The 17,459-nt window shown below is 37.7% G+C and overlaps 2 long non-coding RNA genes across 2 annotated transcripts in view; both read left to right on the top strand.

Annotated features, from left to right (window-relative positions):
- The first annotated feature begins 396 nt into the window (after nt 1-396).
- Nucleotides 397-2,855, top strand: LOC141609245 (uncharacterized). The gene is made up of 3 exons (XR_012527307.1): nt 397-550; nt 651-690; nt 2,750-2,855. It is a non-coding gene; the product is annotated as an uncharacterized LOC141609245 (long non-coding RNA).
- A 2,959-nt stretch (nt 2,856-5,814) lies between these two features.
- Nucleotides 5,815-17,459, top strand: part of LOC141609244 (uncharacterized) — a 12,689-nt gene continuing 1,044 nt past the window's right edge. The window contains exons 1-2 of the long non-coding RNA XR_012527306.1: nt 5,815-5,968; nt 6,069-6,108. This is a non-coding gene — a long non-coding RNA (uncharacterized LOC141609244). The remainder of the gene's footprint in view (nt 5,969-6,068; nt 6,109-17,459) is intronic.

The following is a 17,459-nucleotide window of genomic DNA, read 5'->3' as shown; positions in this document are numbered from 1 at the left end:
AATCACTTTATTATATATTTTTGAATTATTCAATTTAATTAATTTTATGTCAAACACGATTTCTATAAACGTATTATATAAAAGCTCATTTTTATAAAAATACGTATTATTAAATTATATTCTTGAGGCATAATTTATATAAGAATAAATTTATACATATTTTTGGCCGGACAATGATAATAGTGACAGTAATAATATTAGTTTTCGTCTTAAGTTAATATAGACTCGAGACATTTTTCCGTCTAGCTATAGACCGTCACATTTCACTCTGTACCTGCTTTAATTCGGACCAATCCGATTCCTACAACACATACTCATACTCACCTACTCTCTAACTTAAAATGTATTATTATTATTATTATTATTATTATACCTCCCGTCCCCACCCCCTTTTCTTTCTTTCAAACACCATCAGCAAACTACATTTTACAGAAGCTTTTGGGACGCCATTTCTGTCGGCCTTAAAAACCCAGATTCCGTCTCCATTTCTCAACCTTTTTCGCCAATCTTTACGCCATTAGCTTCCCCTTTCCTTCCTCCTTCTTTCAAGGTAAGAAAGTCTCGTTTTTGTGGTGGTTTCGTCTTTCGCCGTCTTATAAAAGTGTCGTCTTTTAGCTTATTTATTTCGTTTTCTTGCTCATTTGATGAAGGATTTGAAGACCCGGAGCAGTTAGAGTCGGAAATCGTGAGGTAACGGTGATGGGATTACTCGACATTATGTTGAAATTTTATATGTGTGTACATGTTGTGTTACTCTTATAATATTAAGTTTCCTTCTTGCTGAGCTGGTGTGGTGGTTGTTTGAGACGGTTTTATCCGAGTTTTACTTATCTATTTTGAGAAAAGTTGATACTTTTGGATTCATGGTGAAGTGGGTAATTATGTTGGGTAATTTATTTGGATGAATACTATCACTTTCATGCTCAAAATTTCGTCTTAAAACGGTCTCAAAAATGGAAGTAAAAACTGTGGAAATGGGCTGTCTTGGGGTCAGTTTTGATGCGATTTTTAGGCTGAAATGATTGTTGGTTCGAGTCAATTTGATAGCTCATGCCTTGTGTGCATATACATGAATGAATATAGTCTTTTGTTTGGGTGAATTGCGCCTTGTAACATGCTTAAAAACTTGTCTTAAGACGGCTTCACAAATTGTCTAGAAAACCATGTATATAGGTTGTTGATGGATGACTTTTGTGGACTGTTTCTGAGTCGATTTCACAGATGATTTGAGCCAATTATTCAATTTCCGTCACATGTGTATATCCATGTATATAATGGGTTGGTTGTATGTGAGAAATTTCACTCTTATCATGCTTAAAATTTTGTCTTAAGACGGTCACAAATGAGCTTTTCGAACCATGAAAATGAGTTTTTGTTGGGCTGTTTTGACGAGTTGTTTTGACGGATTTCTCTATGCTAAAGTGAACCAACTTTCTCGCTATTATCTCAAGTACATGTACATGTTGGGTTTGGGGTCTTTTGTACGGGTGAAATCCGTCTCGGTTTGGCCTAGAAAACCGTCCTTAGACGGCTGGACAAGAGGGGGATTTCTGGGTTTTGAATGCTAATGCGTATCTGTGTTGTTGCTCATATGTACTACATTCTGCGTGCTGCATTTTAATTTTGTGCAGGGGCTGCCAGGCCACGGCCTGGGCAGTGAGCAGAGGTAAACAGGTCGGCTGGGCAGCACGGCTTTAATCCGTGTGTGTCCAGCTTGTCTTTTGTGCAGCTCGCGACCGTCTTTCCTCTTTTGTTCTATGCCTTCTCAGATCTTATGTTAAGCTTTGAACATGTCTTGTAATTGTTGGGTCACTCGTATATTACGGCATATGCTTATGAATGGCTCACATGTGATTATTTGCATTTCATCTCATGTTTTACATAATGCAATTGTTCATTTCTGCTTGTTTTCATTTTGTTCAAATGGCTTAGATATATGAAATAAAATGGTTGTCCTCGTTATAAAAGTATGAAATGACGTGGAATACTCCATGTACGAGTTATTACTTGCTCTTTATCATTTATTTATCACACTTCAAGTACGTATGATTTATTCTACATATTTAATTAAATTGGGTCGTATCCATGTAAATTTGTCATTTCGCTATACCTTTTGCTTGACTTACATTTACGCCCTACTTGTGCTGTTCTGGCAAGTACGGGTTCAGCCTACTTATGCTGTTCTGGCAAGTATGGTTTTGGCCACTTGTGATGTGCTGGCAAGTGAGTCTTATCTTAGTCTTTCCGCCACTTTCGTGCTGTTCTGGCGATTGGGGTACTCGGTCTCCATTAGTAGTCGAGTCTTCGGTGCGTGCTGTGCTGGCGCACGTCGAATCGGGATGTACACCCGAGAATCTGCAGATTTAGACTAGGACCGTATTATTATCGTAGTCCTACCCGGGGAAATTATAGTCTAAGAGTGGTAAATGTCTTGCATTATGGATGGTTGCATATGTCATTTTTGCTTGGGATGCGTGTCCATAATTATTTAACAGTTACTCATCTTCTTTTATTCAAATGTCTCACATAATTGGATGAATTTATGTTATGCTAATTTTAGTCACTTTAATTACTTTTATTCAATTGGCAAGTTTTACTCCATTGCATTTATTTATTCACATTGCTTACAATTATTTTCTACGCCTTGCTTAACTGAGTTCCTTGTTATGTTTATTTTAACATAATGTGGCTGGGAGAACCCTGAGTTACTCCCCACTGACTGTGGCTTTCATGTTTACATGAATGACAGGTTTGTGAAGATGCATTTGTGGGGTTTAGACGTGTGAGCTAGCGAGCACCTTGGACTAGTAGTCGTTTTAGTAGGATTGCCTAGACTCACCTTTTATCATTTGTTATTCGAGGGATATATTTTCCCTCATCTTTGACTATTACGTTTGTATAAATTTAACTTTATTTCCGCATTCTTTATTTGGGTTTTAGATTATAGTGAACCCGCGCTTTAAACTTTAAAAGTTTCAAAAATATCATAAATTTCCGCTTTAATTTATTAGTTATATTTTCCGCATTATCGCGGGGTTTCACAGTTGGTATCAGAGCCTATGTTGCTCCCGACGCACACACGTGTACCCCAAATTTAAATTTGAACTTGACTTTAAATAATGAATGAGAGATGGGTAGACTTAAGGACCTAAAGTGGTAGTCTGAAGTGTGTTTGCTCCTTGTTAGGTTCTAACATGTTTGTTGATTGTCATTTAATAATTGTTGTGCCCTTGGATCATGACCGTGAGCTTACCTACGTAAAGATCGAGATTTGGTGCCTATTGCCAGAAATTTAAGATTTGTTCAACTTTGAAGAATGTTTCTATTTCCTCGAAGATATTTCTCATTCTTTGAGTACCTTGCCTTATTCTTTACTTCTTGATGCTTATTTCCTCTTCTAAACTTTCTTTCCTTTTTCCTTGGAAGCTACTCTTGTACCCTCCTAACTTGTGCTTTGTTCCTTGCTTATCCTTCCTTAACGCCTTCTTGATAGATCTCCTTCTTTTGTGAAATGTTAACCATGGTTGGATAATTTGGCTTTATGGAATTTAGTTGTGGTTGACCCATAACCATGGTTTTGAGAGGTTGTGATGTTAGAAAAACTTAGGTTGTGTGTTGAGACATACCTGGTGATTCTTATACCTAGGTCCTTGATAAAGTGAGTATAATTGATAGGTGGATTCTGTGTGTTATGTGTGAGTTGTGTATGTTACTAAGGTTATGGAACTTGCCTTGTTTGTGCTTGGAAGTTTGAGTTGAACTCGAGGTTAGCATAGTCGGTGTACTTTTGTGTGTGTTGTGATGATTACATAATGACCATGTTAGGCGAGAGTTGTTGCTAGTTTTGGAATCTCATTAAGATACTCACTTTGCGGTAATGAGGTTTAGCAGCTAGAGTTCTTGAGATATAATTATAAGTTGGGATCAATAGATGTTGAACTAAGATAAGTTAGATGTTTTGGGTGATTGTCTCGTACTTTGGGAAATGCCACCATCTATACTTTAGGTTTCGAGAGTATAACAAGATCTCCTTGTGATGATAGAATATGCAAAAGAATTTTTGAATTTGGATTTTTGATTGAGAGTTTTACCATTTTAAGAAACTTATAGTTGACACTAGTTGGATATGAGTATAGCTTTGTTGGAAACTTTGACCTTGATCTTGTGGAAGTTGTTTGTGGATGTTTGAGGATTTGAATGATGAGATTACACTTATAATGGAGTACCTTGTTTCATGGAATAACTTTAGATGAAGTAACATGAGTGTTTTGAGGAAATCCTTAGGAGTGTTGTGATTATAAGTTTTGTTGTTAGGAAGTTTTCGGAACCATTCAAGATGATGTTGTTGTTTGAGATGTGAATACCTGACGTTCCCTTGTTGTCTAATTTCCCTTCCTTTGTGACCATAAGTGTTACCGTTCATACCTCTCTTCCTCACTTCATCATGCTCCTTCTTTAAGTTTGATGCTGGTAACCTATATGACTCTATCTTTGACATCCTTGCTGATTTGACTTCAATTCTTATCCCTAGGAAGTTCATCATAACTCTTTTGTTGGTTTAAGTTGGATCCTCTTAGCATACTTTGTATTTATGATATCTAAGTTACTTACCTTTCCGTTCAACTTCTAAACTTACAAGCTACCATTTTGGTTCGTAGTTAAAAATTTATATTACTTTTACAAAACCTTACCTATTTTAAAGGTTTGAAAATGAAAATTTGATTTAATTCCATATTTGTTCCTTAAGTATAGAATTCTTTATCATGATTTTGATTACTAAACCCGAGATTTCTTTAAATTTTATCCAATTTCTGTTAACTTTGATCTATTTATGATTTCTTTGACAAAGTTTAATATCATATTTTCAGGAACTTGACTCCTTTTGAGTTTAAAAGTGAAATCTTTATTTCTATTTTGACTTTTGCAAAAGAAAATTTGAGTAGATTATTTTCTTCTTTTGATTTTAACGTTGATGGGATGTTAGAAATCGTTATTGGAGACGTTTGATAACCTGTTCTACGCTTGTCGGCGAATGATTTTTGTTTTAAACTTGTCTTTGACTTGGAAAGTTAGCGTTCTTGTGTGCACGACAAGAGCAATTTCGTTCCATGAATGAGACTTATACTTTTGAAAACTCTTCGTTATTGTTTTTGAAAGTATTTTGATTTTTGATTTATACAATGATTTACCTTTCGACCTGGTTGTGTCGGAAAATTTCATTTGATACTTTTGAAAGAATTTTAATTCTTACAATAAGTAACCTTTTAAATGTTTTGGTTACCGATTCCAAAATTCCAGTTTTATTTTATATAACCTTCCATTTCTACTTTCAAGTTTCGAGGACGAAACTTTTTAAAAGATGGGGTGATTGTAACACCCGCAAATTTCCTATTTTGACATTTAAAATTTATTAAACCGTTTAATCACTTTATTATATATTTTTGAATTATTCAATTTAATTAATTTTATGTCAAACACGATTTCTATAAACGTATTATATAAAAGCTCATTTTTATAAAAATACGTATTATTAAATTATATTCTTGAGGCATAATTTATATAAGAATAAATTTATACATATTTTTGGTCGGACAATGATAATAGTGACAGTAATAATATTAGTTTCCGTCTTAAGTTAATATAGACTCGAGACATTTTTCCGTCTAGCTATAGACCGTCACATTTCACTCTGTACCTGCTTTAATTCGGACCAATCCGATTCCTACAACACATACTCATACTCACCTACTCTCTAACTTAAAATGTATTATTATTATTATTATTATTATACCTCCCATCCCCACCCCCTTTTCTTTCTTTCAAACACCATCAGCAAACTACATTTTACAGAAGCTTTTGGGACGCCATTTCTGTCGGCCTTAAAAACCCAGATTCCGTCTCCATTTCTCAACCTTTTTCGCCAATCTTTACGCCATTAGCTTCCCCTTTCCTTCCTCCTTCTTTCAAGGTAAGAAAGTCTCGTTTTTGTGGTGGTTTCGTCTTTCGTCGTCTTATAAAAGTGTCGTCTTTTAGCTTATTTATCCCGTTTTCTTGCTCATTTGATGAAGGATTTGAAGACCCGGAGCAGTTAGAGTCGGAAATCGTGAGGTAACGGTGATGGGATTACTCGACATTATGTTGAAATTTTATATGTGTGTACATGTTGTGTTACTCTTATAATATTAAGTTTCCTTCTTGCTGAGCTGGTGTGGTGGTTGTTTGAGACGGTTTTATCCGAGTTTTACTTATCTATTTTGAGAAAAGTTGATACTTTTGGATTCATGGTGAAGTGGGTAATTATGTTGGGTAATTTATTTGGATGAATACTATCACTTTCATGCTCAAAATTTCGTCTTAAAACGGTCTCAAAAATGGAAGTAAAAACTGTGGAAATGGGCTGTCTTGGGGTCAGTTGTGATGCGATTTTTAGGCTGAAATGATTGTTGGTTCGAGTCAATTTGATAGCTCATGCATTGTGTGCATATACATGAATGAATATAGTCTTTTGTTTGGGTGAATTGCGCCTTGTAACATGCTTAAAAACTTTTCTTAAGACGGCTTCACAAATTGTCTAGAAAACCATGTATATAGGTTGTTGATGGATGACTTTTGTGGACTGTTTTTGAGTCGATTTCACAGATGATTTGAGCCAATTATTCAATTTCCGTCACATGTGTATATCCATTTATATAATGGGTTGGTTGTATGTGAGAAATTTCACTCTTATCATGCTTAAAATTTTGTCTTAAGACGGTCACAAATGAGCTTTTCGAACCATGAAAATGAGTTTTTGTTGGGCTGTTTTGACGAGTTGTTTTGACGGATTTCTCTATGCTAAAGTGAACCAACTTTCTCGCTATTATCTCAAGTACATGTACATGTTGGGTTTGGGGTCTTTTGTACGGGTGAAATCCGTCTCTGTTTGGCCTAGAAAACCGTCCTTAGACGGCTGGACAAGAGGGGGATTTCTGGGTTTTAAATGCTAATGCGTGTCTGTGTTGTTGCTCATATGTACTACATTCTGCGTGCTGCATTTTAATTTTGTGCAGGGGCTGCCAGGCCACGGCCTGGGCAGTGAGCAGGGGTAAACAGGTCGGCTGGGCAGCACGGCTTTAATCCGTGTGTGTCCAGCTTGTCTTTTGTGCAGCTCGCGACCGTCTTTCCTCTTTTGTTCTATGCCTTCTCAGATCTTATGTTAAGCTTTGAACATGTCTTGTAATTGTTGGGTCACTCGTATATTACGGCATATGCTTATGAATGGCTCACATGTGATTATTTACGTTTCATCTCATGTTTTACATAATGCAATTGTTCATTTCTGCTTGTTTTCATTTTGTTCAAATGGCTTAGTTATATGAAATAAAATGGTTGTCCTCATTATAAAAGTATAAAATGACGTGGAATACTCCATGTACGATTTATTACTTGCTCTTTTTCATTTATTTATCACACTTCAAGTACGTATGATTTATTCTACATATTTAATTAAATTGGGTCGTATCCATGTAAATTTGTCATTTCGTTATACCTTTTGCTTGACTTACATTTACGCCCTACTTGTGCTGTTCTGGCAAGTACGGGTTCAGCCTACTTGTGCTGTTCTGGCAAGTATGGTTTTGGCCACTTGTGCTGTGCTGGCAAGTGAGTCTTATCTTAGTCTTTCCGCCACTTTTGTAACACCCGCATTTTTTTTTTCCATCGTAATATTAGTTAGTCTCGAGTTTTAATTTGCTTATTCCATAATATAATATTTCTATAAACCATCATATTTATTTTAAATAGACCGCGTTATTTTGTGTAGTGAGACCGTCTGGAGACCGAGTTTCAACTTTATGTTTCTTAAAGAACCGTAACGGATTGACCGCATATCTTTATCAAGTGGACAATTAAAATAACAAACCCACTTTTCAAATAGGTTAATGGATATCCCTCGTATTCTTAGGGTTAAAATAATATATATATAATGAGGAGTTGTTAGCAAACAAAGTCCTAATTTTCAGCAAACCAAGTCTCTTCTATTTCTTCATTATTCTAGCTTAGCAAACTCCCATTTTCGGCAGTTCCATTCTCTCTCGTTTCTTAACGGTTTCCAGTAATTTTTGCGCCATTCTCTTCATCTCGCGGTAAGCTTTCCATTCGTACCATTTCCGTTTTACTTCGCCTCATATAATAGGTTGTCCAAAGAGCTTTAAAACGTGTATGTTTAACGCCGTTTCCGTTCCGATTTCGACGTAGGCTCAAACTCGGACGACCCGGACGCCGACTCTTACGTTGTTGACGATTCCATTGAAGATTAAGCACTAAAAAGGTAACGTAGACGACTGTCCTCGGTATTACGTCATGATTTTTGCGGTCTAGTATGCTAGATTGTTTAATAATGGTGCAAGTTATTTACCCGTTTGGCTTATGTTGATTGATCAAATGAAGATTGTTAGTAGTTTGGTTATGTTAGTCCTATTACCGTTTGCGTATATAGTATATTCAATAAAATATGACGACGTAAGCGACGAGTGAGATATTATATTTAGTTGTTACCATGAAAAAGAAAACTATTGAATTCATAAGCGACATCATCATCATGATCATACAATTATTAATTCGGATCTATAGTAAAAATAGAGAGATTGGAAGTGGGAATTGGAATCAGGTTGTACGCACTAACATTGTGTGATTATTTTAAAGTTTGGTTGGTATTGTATTTAAACTATTGATTCTTTGACATCGACTCGCGGCTAAGTGTTTTTAAATCTTGTCGTCTAGTTAGTAATTAAAACTAATGATGGTTTTGGTTTTAATAATGGATTAATGGTGTTGCACACTTACGAAAAGTAGGCTAGACTTCTTATTTTACTACTAGCACATAAAAGCATCTCAATTAGCACATAATCATACGACCCCAAACAATAGTAATTACAATAGGATCGGTAGAATCGTGTTACCTTAATCACACAAAGGAAATAGTTGGGAATAACATCAAATCGTAACCAATGAGTGAAACAAGAAGTCGGTATAGTCATTTGGAAACATAACTATGATAGTATTTGCCATTGTGATCGAGATGACGACATAAATATATTAATTGAAGCAACGGAATGTCATGTGGCTTGACAATATTAAATGGGCAACAAGAGAGCAATTATTGTTAGCCGCACTAACAGAATGGGGTAGGAAGAAAAAGATGTGATAATTATATCAAATGGGCAACATAATTACGTACGCATGCATACACTAATACACTAATTAATACATATCTTAAATGATTGTTTTATTAAATATAATAAGAAGGGAGTAGGTACAAGCAATTGTTTGTGTTTGTTCTCGTAAAGAAGAGAAAGGAAAGTGGTGTGGGGACATACAACAACCACACTCACATAATATACAATAATAATGATAGTTTTAGTGCCTTCGTTTAGCCTGCTTATTAAATCAAAAGAGTGGAGTATGTTGCATGCAAAGTTATGTCTCAGTGATCGGTCATGCTATAATATGTAGTATATAATATTAAAAGCATGTTTGTGGATGCTGTTGTCATTTTTGCATTCAATCGATCGTCGTAAGTTTTATAATTGTTTGTCCATATTAATTAGTTAGCCAACGTAAGTATGAATCGTCTTATATTATCCGCTTCACTTATATCCTAGTAGTTTGTGTGTATGGGCGAGTCTAGGCAGGTTGGAGTCGTCCTATTAGCCCGGTTGTTTATAGGCTAATATGGAGTCTATGGGGTCATCAGCCCGGATGTTTATAGGCTTGGTGATCGTCTAATCGGGGCGTTTGTCCCGAGAGTGTGGCCATACTTAGACTAGGACCGTATATTTATCGTAGTCCTACCGTAGGGATAAGGTAATGATGATGGGTTGCCTTGACGTTTCGCCTTTATCGAGTGGTAAGCGATTTAATATGTTTGGTATAATAAGTTTACCTTTATTAAATGAGTCATTTGATTTATTTAGTTTAAAGTATGATTAATTTATAATGAGTTTATAATTTTAATTGTATAATATGTTTCTTTGGTAAGTCATTTGTTCATTATTGATCTATCTTAATTACTTGGTTGCTTTATCGTGATGTAATATGGCTGGGAGGACGTCCGAGTTACTCCCCATGATGTGGTTGTCATTCTTATGGTGACGGGTGGATGATGGTTGCTTATTTTGTGCGGGGTTGCATCGAGTGAGCTAGCGAGCGCCTTTGTTTAGTGCACTCTTTTAGTTTTATTTGACTTTGGTTAAAACTTTTATTTCCTTTTGGTTATAGGGGTATTTATTCCCCGTAGACCTTATATTTCCATTTGAGCACTTGGTTTTATTTAGTAGCCACCGCGGTGTCGAGGTGTTTCCGCCACCTTGAACTTAATTTGCATTCTTGTTTTACCGTGGTTGTTACAGTTGGTATCAGAGCATGGTTGCTCCCGACGCTTACACTCGGTAAACCCAAATAAAATATTAAATTTTAAGCTTAACCTTAATGACTAAAGTGAGAGATGGGTAGACAGTTAAGGACCTAAGGTGGTAGGCTGCATGTGTTTGTTTGCTTGGGTGATTAGCACCATTGTTAGGGTCTAACCTCGGCTTATTTTGAGTAAAGATGACAGGCAGACCTGGTAACGTGAACAATGCGATTCTCGAAGCTCTTACTCATTTGCTCCAGAATCAGAATTGTAACAACAACAACAACCACAACAACAACAACAACAACCAGAACCAGTATACAAATATTGCAAGCCGGATTGCGAGGAGTAACGCCAAGATTTATGATGGAACTGTTGATCTGTGCTGATGTCGAGTGGACCAGAGACATGGAAGCATTTCATTCGTACCGTGTTGCAGAGGCCGATAAAGTTAACATTGCACATTTTCTCGAGAAGGAAGCGGATCATTGGTGGGCTATGACTGGTCCCACTGCTACTTTGGAACCATGTTTTGGCTGGGAGAGATTCAAGACTCTTTTGGAAGCAAGATTCTATCCTGCTCAATTGAAACACCAGAAGATGGCAGAGTTCCTGAATTTCAAGCAAGGGGATTCGTCCGTACAAGAATATACTGACCAGTTTAATGCTCTAGCCCATTTTGCTGAACCTATGATTCCTAATGAAGCCCAGAAGACTTTCTTTTTCAGGCAGGGGTTAAAGGCTAAGATCCAGGGTATGGTGAGAAGAGATACTGATACATTCGCGCGTGTTTACGATGAAGCTCTTTGGGCTGAGGGTGCTATTGAAGCTGTCAGACTTGAAGCGGTAGCTGAGACTGCTAAATCTTCCAAGAGGCCATTTACTCCTTCTACTTCGCAGATCCTACGAGTTTCAAGAAGGGCAAGCATGAGAACCAGAAAGGATTTCAGAAGAATGTTCCGAGCAAGGACAAAGTATGCTACAGTTGCCAGAAGACCTACCATCCTGGGAGGGACTGTAAGGGTAATCCTTTGGGATGTTATAATTGCAAAGAACAAGGTCACAAAGCTGCTGATTGTCCCAAGAAAGATACTACTCCTACTGCAGCGAATGTTCCTAAGCCGAAGGGACGTATCTTCGTGATGAGCCGTGCTGAGGCTGAGGCACACCCAGATGTGATTACTGGTATGTTTGATTTGAGATATTCCGCTTATATTTTATTCGATCATCGGCGCATCTCTTTCTTTTATATCCGTATCCTTTGCCAAGAAAGCTGCTCTTGTTTCCCATTCTCTTTGAGACCACTCCTATATCTTTACCGTCCGGCGAAGTTGTTTCATGTTCCACGGTATTCAAGGATGTTCCTATCTCTATTGTGGGATCTATCCTTCCAGCTACTCTTATTAGTTTCTCTTTAGCCGAGTTTGACATCATTCTAGGCATGGATTGGTTATCCTGTTACGATGCTAGATTTCAATGCCGAGACCAGAAGATTTTTCTTAAGAGTCCGTGTGGTACGAAGTTGACTTATAAGGGAATGAGAATGCAACCATGTATCAAGTTAATTTCAGCAATGAAGCTTATTGGCATGCAGAGGAAAGGACATGAAGTGTATCTATGTGTGGTGACGAATGCTCCATCGTTACCGAAACTTGAAGATGTTCCGGTTGTCAGTGGGTATGCAGATGTTTTTCCAGATGAGCTACCAGGTATACCTCCGGAGAGGGATGTTGAGTTTGCTATCGATCTTGTACCAGGGACCGGACCTATTGCGAAGGCTCCATATCGTATGGCTCCTATCGAATTGCAAGAATTGAAGAAGCAGTTAGATGAGATGATCGAGAAGGGTTTTATCCGCCCGAGTGCTTCTCCTTGGGGTGCTCCTGTTTTGTTCGTTAAGAAGAAGGATGGTAGTATGAGATTGTGTATAGACTACCGTGAGTGAACGCGTGACCATCAAGAATAAGTACCGTTGCCCAGGATTAATGATTTGTTCGATCAGTTGAGGGGTGCAGGTGTGTTCTCCAAGATTGATTTGAGATCGGGCTATCATCAGATTCCAGTTAAAGAGGCTGACATCCCGAAGACAGCTTTTAGTACAAGATATGGTCATTATGAGTTTAAGGTGATGCCTTTTGGTTTGACGAATGCTCCTGCAGTTTTCATGGACGGATGAATAGGACGTTCGGGAGTTTTTGGATAAGTGTGTGGTGGTTTTCATTGATGACATCTTGATCTATTCCAAGGATGAGAACGAGCATAAAGCGCATCTTCGCGCAATACTCGATATTCTTCGTAAACAAAAATGGTATGCAAAGTTCTCTAAGTGTGAATTCTGGTTAAAGGAGGTGTCGTTTTTGGGGCATATCATCTCAAAGGAAGGTGTAATGGTGGATCCATCTAAGGTGGAGGCTGTTTTGGAATGGAAGAGTCCAACTAGTGTCAATGAGATTCGAAGCTTCTTGGGTTTGGCTGGTTATTACCGCAGATTTGTCAAGGATTTTTCTAAACTGGCGAGACCGATGACTCAGTTGCTGAAGAAGGAATCAAAGTTTATTTGGTCTGAGGCATGTGAGAAAGCTTTTCAAGAGTTGAAAGCAAGACCGACTTCGCTCTGTTTTGACCTTACCCGAAGATGGTGTTGAGTTTGACATCTTTTGCGATGCTTCTAAGAATGGGTTGGGGTGTGTCCTAATGCAAAATAGAAAGGTGATTGCTTATGCTTCAAGGCAGTTGAAAGTTCACGAGGTGAATTATCCGACGCACGATATAGAGTTAGCAGTTGTGGTACATGCTCTTAATATATGGCGACACTACTTGATTGGAGTTCAATGCCGCATCTACACCGACCACAAGAGTCTCAAGTACATTTTCACTCAGAAGGACTTAAACGCGAGACAAAGACGCTGGTTAGAGTTGGTTAATGATTATGATGTGGAGTTGCTTTATCATGAAGGGAAGGCCAATGTTGTAGCTGATGCTCTCAGTAGGAAGACCGTTCATTCTGTTAACTCTATCGAATTTTGCCAAATGATTTGTGTGCGAGAATTCGGAAGCTTAATTTGGAATTTGTGGAACCTAGTAGTGCATATCTGAATGCCATGGTGGCTGAACCGGAGTTGTTCCGGGAGATCCGAGAGAGGCGGTAGGTGATTCTAAATTGGAGATCCGTTCTAAGTTGGATAGTGGTAAAGTTTGTTGGTTTTGAAGTCAATCCGGATGGGGTTCTCAAGTTTCGAGGTAGATGGTGTATCACGACGATGTCGAGTTGAAAGTAAAGATTTTGAGTGAGGCGCATAACACACCGTATTCGGTGCATCCGGTGGTGATAAGATGTATCAAGATTTGAAGCTCCGATTTTGGTGGCCCCGCGTGAGGAATGACATTCTTTGAGTATGTGAGTAAGTGTCTTACTTGTCGTGAGTTAAAATTGATCATAAGAGACCAGGTGGTTTGTTGCAACCGTTGGCGATTCCTACTTGGAAGTGGGAGTCTATCTCTATGGACTTTGTGATGGCATTGCCAAGAACTGTTGGTGGTAAAGATGCCGTTTGGGTGATCGTGGATCGTCTGACGAAGTGTGCTCGTTTCGTGCCAATCAAGGAGACTTGGAGTTTAGATCGTTTGGCAAGTGCTTATGTGAATGAGATAGTAAGATATCACGGTGTTCCTTTGGAGATTGTGTCCGATCGAGATCCAAGATTTTGTTCCCGTTTTTGGCAAGCGTTGCAGAAGGCTATGGGTAGCAAGTTAATGATGAGTACTGACTTTTCATGCCGCTACAGATGGACAGACGGAGAGAACTATTCAAACCCTTGAAGACATGCTCCGTGCTTGTGCCTTGGATTTTCAAGCGAGTTGGGAGAAGAATTTACCTTTGGTCGAGTTTTCCTACAATAACAGTTATCATGCAAGCATCAAGATGGCTCCTTATGAGGCTTTGTACGGGAAGAAATGCCGCAGCCCATTATGTTGGGATCAAGCTGGTGAAGTCCGTGAATTGGGTCCTGAGAAGCTACAAGAGACCATTGACGGCGTCAAACTGATTCGAGAAAGGATGAAGGCAGCTCAAGATAGACAAAAATCTTATGCAGATATAAGACGACGACCTTTAGAGTTCGAGGTGGGTGACAAGGTGTTTCTCAAAGTTTCTCCGATGAAGGGTGTTAAAAGGTTTGGGATCAAAGGGAAGCTGAGTCCTAAGTATGTGGGTCCTTATGAGGTGATCAAGAGATTTGGTCCAGTGGCGTATAGGTTGGAGTTGCCAGCTAGTCTTGGGAAGGTTCATGACGTGTTCCATGTTTCTCAGCTGAGGAAGTACATTAGCGATCCCAGTCACGTCCTGCAGACTGAAGTCTTGGAAATTGAGCCTAACCTAACCTACGAGGAACGACCGATTCGCATCTTGGATAAGAAGGAAAAACGCCTTAGAAATAAGGTTGTACCTTTAGTGAAAGTCCTTTGGAGGTGCGACAAGTTCGAGGAAGAGACATGGGAAACTGAAGACTCTATGCGAGTAAAGCACCCACATCTTTTTGAGAGAGGTGATTAATTATTATTGTCCTATTTAATTCGATCCTTTCTTTCACATTTTTTTTAACTTCGTTTTCTCGCGTTAAGTTTCGAGGACGAAACTTTTTAAAAGTAGGGGAGACTGTAACACCCGCATTTTTTTTTTCCATCGTAATATTAGTTAGTCTCGAGTTTTAATTTGCTTATTCCATAATATAATATTTCTATAAACCATCATATTTATTTTAAATAGACCGCGTTATTTTGTGTAGTGAGACCGTCTGGAGACCGAGTTTCAACTTTATGTTTCTTAAAGAACCGTAACGGATTGACCGCATATCTTTATCAAGTGGACAATTAAAATAACAAACCCACTTTTCAAATAGGTTAATGGATATCCCTCGTATTCTTAGGGTTAAAATAATATATATATAATGAGGAGTTGTTAGCAAACAAAGTCCTAATTTTAAAGCAAACCAAGTCTCTTCTATTTCTTCATTATTCTAGCTTAGCAAACTCCCATTTTCGATTCCGTTCTCTCTCGTTTCTTAACGGTTTCCAGTAATTTTTGCGCCATTCTCTTCATCTCGCGGTAAGCTTTCCATTCGTACCATTTCCGTTTTACTTCGCCTCATATAATAGGTTGTCCAGTAGCTTTAAAACGTGTATGTTTAACGCCGTTTCCGTTCCGATTTCGACGTAGGCTCAAACTCGGACGACCCGGACGCCGACTCTTACGTTGTTGACGATTCCATTGAAGATTAAGCACTAAAAAGGTAACGTAGACGACTGTCCTCGGTATTACGTCATGATTTTTGCGGTCTAGTATGCTAGATTGTTTAATAATGGTGCAAGTTATTTACCCGTTTGGCTTATGTTGATTGATCAAATGAAGATTGTTAGTAGTTTGGTTATGTTAGTCCTATTACCGTTTGCGTATATAGTATATTCAATAAAATATGACGACGTAAGCGACGAGTGAGATATTATATTTAGTTGTTACCATGAAAAAGAAAACTATTGAATTCATAAGCGACATCATCATCATGATCATACAATTATTAATTCGGATCTATAGTAAAAATAGAGAGATTGGAAGTGGGAATTGGAATCAGGTTGTACGCACTAACATTGTGTGATTATTTTAAAGTTTGGTTGGTATTGTATTTAAACTATTGATTCTTTGACATCGACTCGCGGCTAAGTGTTTTTAAATCTTGTCGTCTAGTTAGTAATTAAAACTAATGATGGTTTTGGTTTTAATAATGGATTAATGGTGTTGCACACTTACGAAAAGTAGGCTAGACTTCTTATTTTACTACTAGCACATAAAAGCATCTCAATTAGCACATAATCATACGACCCCAAACAATAGTAATTACAATAGGATCGGTAGAATCGTGTTACCTTAATCACACAAAGGAAATAGTTGGGAATAACATCAAACTGTAACCAATGAGTGAAACAAGAAGTCGGTATAGTCATTTGGAAACATAACTATGATAGTATTTGCCATTGTGATCGAGATGACGACATAAATATATTAATTGAAGCAACGGAATGTCATGTGGCTTGACAATATTAAATGGGCAACAAGAGAGCAATTATTGTTAGCCGCACTAACAGAATGGGGTAGGAAGAAAAAGATGTGATAATTATATCAAATGGGCAACATAATTACGTACGCATGCATACACTAATACACTAATTAATACATATCTTAAATGATTGTTTTATTAAATATAATAAGAAGGGAGTAGGTACAAGCAATTGTTTGTGTTTGTTCTCAGAAAGAAGAGAAAGGAAAGTGGTGTGGGGACATACAACAACCACACTCACATAATATACAATAATAATGATAGTTTTAGTGCCTTCGTTTAGCTTTGCTTATTAAATCAAAAGAGTGGAGTATGTTGCATGCAAAGTTATGTCTGGTGATCGGTCATGCTATAATATGTAGTATATAATATTAAAAGCATGTTTGTGGATGTTGTTGTCATTTTTGCATTCAACGATGTCGTAAGTTTTATAATTGTTTGTCCATATTAATTAGTTAGCCAACGTAAGTATGAATCGTCTTATATTATCCGCTTCACTTATATCCTAGTAGCTGTGTGTATGGGCAGTCTAGGCAGGTTGGAGTCGTCCTATTAGCCCGGTTGTTTATAGGCTAATATGGAGTCTATGGGGTCATCAGCCCGGATGTTTATAGGCTTGGTGATCGTCTAATCGGGGCGTTTGTCCCGAGAGTGTGGCCATACTTAGACTAGGACCGTATATTTATCGTAGTCCTACCGTAGGGATAAGGTAATGATGATGGGTTGCCTTGACGTTTCGCCTTACTGAGTGGTAACTGATTTAATATGTTTGGTATAATAAGTTTACCTTTATTAAATGAGTCATTTGATTTATTTAGTTTAAAGTATGATTAATTTATAATGAGTTTATAATTTTAATTGTATAATATGTTTACTGGTAAGTCATTTGTTCATTATTGATCTATCTTAATTACTTGGTTGCTTTATCGTGATGTAATATGGCTGGGAGGACGTCCGAG

The sequence above is a fragment of the Silene latifolia genome, chromosome 10 (genome assembly GCF_048544455.1).
Source record: "Silene latifolia isolate original U9 population chromosome 10, ASM4854445v1, whole genome shotgun sequence".
Classification (NCBI taxonomy): Eukaryota; Viridiplantae; Streptophyta; class Magnoliopsida; order Caryophyllales; family Caryophyllaceae; genus Silene; species Silene latifolia.
The sequence above is the reverse complement of the archived record's forward strand: the minus strand, read 5'-3'. Positions and strand labels throughout refer to the sequence as shown.